Source organism: Glossina fuscipes, unplaced genomic scaffold (genome assembly GCF_014805625.2).
Source record: "Glossina fuscipes isolate IAEA_lab_2018 unplaced genomic scaffold, Yale_Gfus_2 61514, whole genome shotgun sequence".
NCBI classification, from domain to species: Eukaryota; Metazoa; Arthropoda; class Insecta; order Diptera; family Glossinidae; genus Glossina; species Glossina fuscipes.
The window spans coordinates 672,347-681,762 of NW_024003726.1; positions in this window are offsets into that span (position 1 = coordinate 672,347).

The window sequence follows — 9,416 nt, forward strand, 5'->3', positions numbered from 1 at the left end:
TATAGCGCTTTACATATATTACAGTTAGTAATCGATAGTGTTGTTTACGGCAATTCATGTTTCCACGACAATCAAACCGTTTAAAGTTTCCAACAAACATGTGAACAACTCTTTCATGAATATCCTGAGGAATTTTTGTTGATCTATCAAATGCAACACAACACTTTTTAGTTGAACTATTCAATTTTAATGGTGAGGATAAAATACCTCAGCTCGGAGAGCCTGCAAATGACATGTAAAAAATCGCGTATACGCATTGGATTCCCAATGAAGTAGTCAGAACGTTGCTAACGATATTTACATAGAAGGAAACAAAGGCAATTGTTACGATGAAGCAGGCACAACGAAAACGTCTGTAACGAAGTCAGCGGAAGAACAGATACGGATGTAAATTCCGGATGTAAGTTTCGGGATATACCATGTTAAATAGTGCACATTTCCTGAAAAATCTTTGACTTTGATGACCAATCAAGATTTTATAGGCGGCTTGTGTGAAGTTTTCATACAACACGAAAATTGTAGCGAGAAACGAAATACCTACAACACTTCAAAGATGAAAATTTTGAAATATACCGGTATAAACATGAAATATAGGCAGCAGAATATCATAAAAGTAAACATACATTAGGTATTAGGAAACTAATTTTTGATAAGATTAAGTAGGAAACTATTGTCGATTATAACCAGTTGTTTAATAGTCTTAAAAGACTTACGGATTTCAGCAACACAGCCTGTTTTGTTGATAGATCTTTCAATACAGTAATACAGGTGGACTACTTAAAAAGTTTTGCTCTGGAGTTTTAATCGTTATCAATTCACTACCTGACAGCTTCAAGGAGTTCTGAATATTTTACGTCATTTCAGAAACGTACTTTCATGTCTCAGTGCGCTCACCTGAACCTTCCAGGTCTCAAAGTTGTTCTTTGTTAATGCTTCGTTCCTCTTGTCGATATTCTTTTCCTTTTTTGTATTAAAAAAAATATTTCGTTTTGGAAAAAATTTTTTAAAGCAAATATTTCTTTTTTGTAAAAAAATGTTTCTTTCTAATAAATTTACTGTTTTGCTATGCTCATAACCCATTGGAGTTTAATTTATAACTAACACTACAATATAATATACATTAAGAATGAAAACAGCATATATTATATGTGAAAGTTATATTTATACATTCAAAAATTGTTATAACACGTCACAATTTTTCCCTTCTTGTTTTGGCTTTTTTAAGTTATCAATGCATAGCATAATGTCGCATCTAAAGATTAATAATATATTTAAATTGTAAATAAAAAAATATTTTTGATTTTCCTTCTTATCTTAATTTGAATTTCTAAATGTACCTCCTCAATCTTTAAATATAAGTAACAAGTGAAATAAAGCGCACGCTTATGTAAATTCAAAATCCGGTTGGACGAAAGTAATATGTGAAATATTGGGGAATCCCAATAAAACAAAAGAAATTTTTATGTAACAATGTAAACAGAACAGCGTTCAAGGAATTCTAGTGTCTAACATCATAGATATCGGTTATGTTTAAAGAATTTACATTGTTGGAAGAATAATGGGTGACGAAAAATATTACGTAAATCTCAACGCGGAAAATAGTAGATATGAATATAAATATATCGAAGCTCGTGCTATGTTCAATTATCGTATAAAAAGGCGTTGTGAAATTTTTAATTCAAAGCAGCAAGGCGAACAAAAGAAAAGTTTGCATTTCTAGAGCACGTTTTTTGATTGACTACCACTTGAGGTCTTTTATAAAGCTGTAAGACGATATTTATCTAATACGCATAAGTGGCAATACATATAAAGTCGCATCCTGAAGAAGAGGCGTTTAATTTAAAGAAATATATTGCAATCACGCGTTATGTATCCAGACCTATGAGCATTTAAAGGCGCGGTATAATCGAAAGCTCTTAATTGTTCAATCATTTACTGAAACATTTTTATTACTTCCTCGTGGGAGTACTTTTGATCTAATTCGTCTTAAAAATTTTAGTTATTTATTGTCAATGTATCTTTTTAATAAATTTTACAAAATAAATGTACAAAATATAAGTTTAAAGACTGCTGGATAACTTAGATCATGAACTGGTCTTAGAAAAATATCTGATAGTGCAGATAAGGTCATTCGTAGACAAGAAACCCAGATAAATATCTAAAATAGCATGGTACATGACTTGTTGAAATTTTATTAAATCCTCTTGACGATTACATCAAAATTTCCGGAACGCAATCGTGCAAACTTCGTCCACTCGCAGCATTCTCGCCGTACACTTCAAAAAAAATTTTTTTACATTTTTTTTACCCTTTTTTAGAGGAAAAACCATCACACAGTCTATTTCTTCAGATATTTAACTCATTTGCAAATCAATATAACTTTTTACACAAGCAAAGAACTAGAAAACTATTTTTACAGAAAATGTAAGCTGATATATCAACTTTCAAGCACTTGTTCGTTTGAGGAAAGATGAGTATTTTCCGATATATAGGCGTCAGCGGAAAAAACCACGGAAGATTTTCAATATGACCTAATATTATATATTTGTAAAAACCATGCAACCTGTACTATGTCATTGGATTAGCTACATTTACAAATGCACATATATTATATACGCGCAGGTCTTTATATATCTTTAGTTGTGTTTCTCATTGTAATTACCTTCTATTCTTCTTTACACATCACTATATACATCTACATATTCATATACATATAACAATTATTCCTGCCTAAAACATTCGACTATACATTAATAAGAGCGAAAGCTCTTCTCTCTTTCTCACTCAAGCTCATCTCAAATTTATTTGTAATCTCTAGCTCGAAGCTATTACTTGCATGTGTATAGACATATGGCTAAACTATTCTTAGTATATAGACATGTGGCTGTAGTAAATATATAGTCATGTGCTTGCTATGCTGAATTGTTGTATTGCAATGAAAAAGCTTTCGGTTATAAAAGCAGCAAACCACAATACTACTAATTAATTTTTTAATCAACGTAGATTAAAAAGCCGAACGGTTTCTGTTAATGATTACAGCGATAATGATCACAAATTGACAGTTACGGAATTAACTCGGTCATCAATACAATATCAAGCAAGAACCTACTGTCGCAATTACTAACGCTGACCGCTGGCCCATACTTGCTTTTTTCTGCTCCTAACAAGCAAGTAATACCAATTTTTCAAACGAGCTCAGACACAACACTTCTTTTGGTTTGATTCTACTGTTGCTGTACATTAAAAATATACGCATTATATATATACATAGATAAGTATACTTGATAACCGTCAAAAGATAAATAAAAATAGAAATGAAAATCCATGAAGCAACCCCAAGTTGTGACAAGATTCTTCTTTTTCCGTTCTTGATGGGATTGATATTACTATTGGTAGCCAACAACTATGGGATGTTTTTTTTAATTCTAGAAGCAGTATATGGCAGTATATAGAATAAGTTTGATTTCTTTCCGTTGGTGAGCGAAAAAACTCTCGAGCAACTATATTACTTAATTTGTGATGTGCAAAATCGAGTACATCTGATTTTGCCACCAACAAGAAACCTATTACATGCATTATAGCATTTGTAAATGTTTCTTCTACCTCTTTTGTTTTCTTAGGCAAAACAAATATATATATAGATATATATGTATATATATATATATATGTATTTATATATAGCTATTTCACATACTTAATATACTCACATATAAAAAATATATTATAGTTACATCTACATATACCATACAAACAAAAATATATATACATATGTATATATAAATTGTATTATTTAATACATATAACATAGTTGTAAATCAGTAATACATCCATTTACTAGCTTTCCTGTGTGAATGGCTTACCACCATGCACACATAATACTTATTGCAAACCTTCATGAATACATGCTTAATATGAAAGCCATGCATTTATCTTCTTTATAAACATTTCCTTGCCTTAGATGAGGATCATTTTATTTAGAATGTCAAGCACTTGTTTTCTAATACTCAGGTGGCTGCTTTGATTTGCGTAAAAATTAAAACGGTATTTTTCTGTAAAAATGGTTGCCTAATAAGTAGAAAACCATTTATCTATGTAGGATGGTTAATGAATGGTGTATAAGTTGAATGATTAATGAGTAATATTTATTACTTTTAGTATTTAAGAAGTATATTCCCACAAATTCGATAAGAATATACATATATTTTAATTAGAATGTTTCTTAATATTAAAGTTTATTCGTATATATTAAGAGTTTGCGTAAAAAATTATCCTACAATATATCTCCCATTAATTATTCAATTATATACCAGACCGCAACCATGGCCCACGTATAAATATCGCGCAAGAATGGGAACGATCACTGGCCTTACACTGGTAAGGCCACATTCAGCCACACGTGGAGACGATCATCTATCTTTGCTTTTTAGCTTAGATGCTTTCGCTTATTTACGCTTAACCGTCAGATAAAATAAGAATAGCGACATTTCTATTCCGACGGCGATGCCTGTTTGGTCTCTACCCTTGCACTGACCGTCAGCCGCACATTGAGTGGGAAAATAGGACGAGCGAAGGAGAAGCGACCTTAGCCAATGAGAGAGGCCAAAGTATACGGGGGCGTATTAAGCACGATATAATCGTTTGTTTTTTTATATACGGTAATAAAGTTATGAATAAGAAGTTTAACATTTGATAGTTTAAATCGGCAAAGTGGGTAGCGCAAAGGTAATAAGACCGTAGTCTCCACAAGATACAAATTGCCTAACATCGTGGACCTTGGCGTGTCTCAGGTCAACTCGCGCATTTAGAGGTCGTAAACACCACATTTAAAAAACCATTTAATTTGTCAAAAAGGTTATTTATCTTTTCGACAAATCTGTGCGTTGCCGAAGCACTTTTTGTTGTTGTGCCTTCGAACATTTCTAGGTCTCCACTAGTTTAAGTACTAGCAGCAATCTCATTGTTAAAGTATTGGTTTTGTTTAAGTTTCCTTTTTGTTTTTGTTGAAAAAAAAGAAAGTCCCAGAAAAACAGAGGAAGAAACTACAAAAAAATCAACTGCTCTTGTCACGCGTAAATCGATCGTCTTGTTAAATCTATAAGGAAAACTTTTCTTAATTTTGGATATTTCGTCAGGGTATGGCATCGGCCATTGTGATTTTAGAAAAAATATTTACGTTCCAAAAGGGACAAATATCCTCATATTTCCAGAAAGAATTTTCATTGAAATATTTGAAATAATTTGACGATCATACCAATTGAAAATCTTCAATGGGAGCTGATAAAAGCCATAAAACCAAAATATATTTATTATTATAATTTCCTTAAACTAACAAAATGAATTCGTAGATTAAAATAAACAAATTGAGCACTTGCTGGGCTACCTGCTCTATTTTAGAAAAGAAGATTAGATATTCAATCTACTAGTTTTAATAAAGTAGGTTATTGAATTGACAAAGGTATTGCGTTCTGCAGTTGATTTCGGGATGTCCATAAGATCAGCTGTTACCAATGCGATTCCTCTAATAGAAGAAAAGTTAAGGCAGTCACAAAAAATGGGTTATATTGCAAGAATTTGTCCACCACCATTGCAGATTGGAGAATAAAATTTCTTTAGGGCCCGTTGCTGTCTTACGATTGTATGGTAAAGCCAAATTCCCGCACACGTTTTCATCTTCATTTTGTCAATATTTGTTGAACGAAATGATGAAACTAGGTGAGGATTAACAAAGGAGTAGCGCTGATGAAAATGTTGCAGATTTACTTTCCTAAATTTCTCTTCAACTTTCCTTCTTTGAAAACCTAAATTTTCCATGATATCATCCATAATAACAATTGCAGAAGCAGCAGACTTTGCCGCTTGCATTTTTCACAATAAGCCGATATGACCAGGTATCGGAAGCATTTCAATTTTACCGCTCCTGTTGCGACGGTATTCCTGAATTTGTTAATGGTGCTCGAAGGCGAGCGGTTTCTAATAGCTTTAAGCACAGACAGACTCTCAGTGACAATCACAGTTTTGAGCAATGTTCATAGCTTGGAACATAGCTCTGGCTACATTTATAAAACTTGAAGCACTTTCGTGAAGAATGTGATTAAACATAACTTATTAAGAAGCAGCAGATTTGGAGCCGTCGAGATTCCAACCACCATTTGCTAGTATTTGGGTTTTTTCTTCAATTATAGTCCTGAAATCGTAATTTCAAATGTGCTCGTTTTTGACGTAGACGATTCTCTGAAGTAAATACGGGGAAGATATTGTATCATAGGCATCACGAGTCTATTTTCTTCATGAACATCAATCCGTCTTTATGGGGTGGAAGCTCCAAATAAGAATACCATCCTAAACCCCATAGCGCAAAAGGTAAAAAGCTTAGTTGTGCCGTCTGTGCCGTGGTATCCAAACAACAGATGAGTATTTCAATATTGGTTGAACAAGAGCAGTATATAACCGTTTGATAACGTAAGGATCACAGAATTCCTTTGACTACCTCTTAACAATGCCCAGACCTGATTTGGGTTTATTGACGCGTCATTCAGTATGTAAATTGAATCTCAACTTTATATCAAGGATCGCTCCCAGACAGAAGACTTTTAAATAGTCCGCCGGCATTAAACATTTCTCTCTATGCTAAATGTAGGAAGGTCTTTTAAAAATATCGTTAACAGATCATACATGAACAGCCCATAAAAAGGCAAAATGATTTAAATATAACTCTTATAGGGCGAGAGGCATTCAGCAAATATCAAATCTGATTGTCCCAAAATGTCCACATCTCGAATCCAAAATTAATACTTAAGTATTTCAACATCCAACTATACAAGCACCAAACAGTACAAGCGATGTGTGTGTTTCTAAAATTTACATTCAACAGAAATGGTTGTCATGTATGCATAATATCCAATTATATCGATTCTTTAGCTTCGTTCGATTATTGCCGTTATTAATCACTCAATTCAATATTTAAAAACTTTACATTCAATTGTTTATGACAAAAGATAAAGAAAAGTACATTTACGCTTTTTACAACTAACAACAATACATCGTTTAACTGTTTACTTAACTGTTTACATTAGTTCCTGTTTAATTGCTTATTCAACACTGATCAACGCGCATCCTAAAGGCAGCAAACCATTTAACACCAAACTCATACGAGGAATGATATTTGGGAACGTTTGATACAGTACGAGGTCAAAAAACCTTTAATGGAGTTGTTGTGTAAATGGACAATAAGAATGGAAGGGTAAGCAGTCAAATCGTTGCTAAATAACATCGCTCGTACTGATATTGAAAAAAGGAAAATGACAAGTTTGAAAAACGTCTTGTTATTTAGTTCTCTCTTCTCAGTCATTTTTCTAAATAAGTAATCACATTTACCCAAATGAAACGCCAATACGTCGAAGATGAACGTATAATTAAGTAGAATGGCATTACCTTCAAATTGATCACATTGAAATAAATAAAGTAGAATATAGAAAAGCGGAGTAATGATATTACTTCATTTCGCAAAAATGAATATTGCCGCTATGTGAATTTGACTAAGGAATTAGTTCCGGTTAAGATTCTACGTCACATTCAATGACGCAATGAGGTTGTTCATGTGTTCCATTACAACGAAAAGTAATACAAGTTGTCCCGTTTTGTTTAGTAAGCAACTAAAACAGATAAAGAATCATAGAAGAAGGCTTTTGAAAATGTTTAAGGTAAGTGGTTCTTTAACTGATTTGTCAGCTAATGCTCTGGGCAAATGTAAATTGCTAGTAATGAGTTTTTAAGCTTTCGCGGATGCTAGGCACAAAATTAAGGTGGGGCTGAGTGGTGGGTTATCATGCGTGTATACACTTAACGGGCGTGGATCAATATTGCTATGTTTGTAGAATTTTTTACTCGCCTTGACCCTTTACCCACATATTTAACTTATCGCTAGCAACGGGTATTCCCCAGAGCCGTAGAAAAGAAGCGTCATTATGCCTATTTTGAAGAATGGCAGTAGAAATGACATAGAAAACTATAGAACTATAGCCAATGTTAGTGTGATTATATTGTTATTTACTTTATATAATTTATGTATATAAAATTTGTGGGAAACTGGCAATTAAACTTTTATAATTAGCAATTAATATTGTTAATTCTTATGTCCGTGTGGTTTTAGTTCCAGTAGACCTACAGTAACTGGTCTATTGAAACTCTCATATTATATTTTCTAAAGGATTTCCAAGGGTTAGAAAATTGACGTCATTCATACTGATTTCAGTGTGAGCCCAGTGGGTCTGGGCAATATGATCGCCTTTTTATTACAAGAAGTCTGTTCATTGCGTGGATTGAACAAATTCTAGAATATGAATCAATAGTATCGTCTTGTAGCTATGAACGTGATGTTGATTTAGTAGTCTGTACAAAACCAATTTATTAGTTGTAATCTGTCTCCATGTGTCAACAGTCTGAACTTAAGTAATCTACCAACTTTTTATAGGCAGAAGCTTTGAATTGCCTTTGTGTTTAAATTGGCTAATTGGGAAATTTCGTCGCCTGCGTTACTTAGGGAAATTAATGTTAATACTCTAAGTGTCGAGACACTATATCCTAATTAACTTACCATTCTATCGTTTTAACTATGAGTTCTTAACCCCTTTTACATGATTTGTGAAAATACTAATGATTATTTGCATTTATTCTCGTTTTCTGATTCGGTAAAGGGAATCAAAATGTTAATAATCGACTCATCATAAAGTGAATTAATCTATTTTCCTGCTTAGTAATCATATAAATAAGTTTTGAGTATGTATGAACGTTCAACATAAATTACTATAAATTTGCTGCTGTTATTATTAGTGGTATTAGTGAAATTAATATTAATAATGTAGAATTAACATAAGTCATTTTAGCTTTTTTGGTATACAGCAGTGGTTGTCTATAATTAGCCAAATAAATAGATAAATAAATAAATAATTTACCACCGCTGAAGGCCAGACACATTGTGATGGAAACATCTTAAATTCCTTATATTCCTGTTTTAACCTATTAACAAATGATTTATCATAAATCACTGGACGAACCGCTATAAATCATTAACAAAGATTCACAAGTTGCTGTTGCTGCCGCAAATTAGTTTCTGGCACTTATTTTTATTATTATTATTATTATTTTAATTTTAGACTAATGAAATGAATTCTTAGACTAAAAAAAAGACATTGAGCACTAGCAACACAGGCTATCGGCTCTAATTTAAATAAATGGATATTAGATAGTGAACTTAGTAGTATTAAAAAAGTAATATATTGAATTGATATTCTGTTCTGAAGCTGATTGTAGAATGTTCAAAGGGTTAATCGTTCCAAATGCAATACTTCTAGCCAAGGAAAAGTTGAGGCAGTCGCAGAGAATGTGCTTTATAGTAAGAGTTTGTCCACAACAGCAGA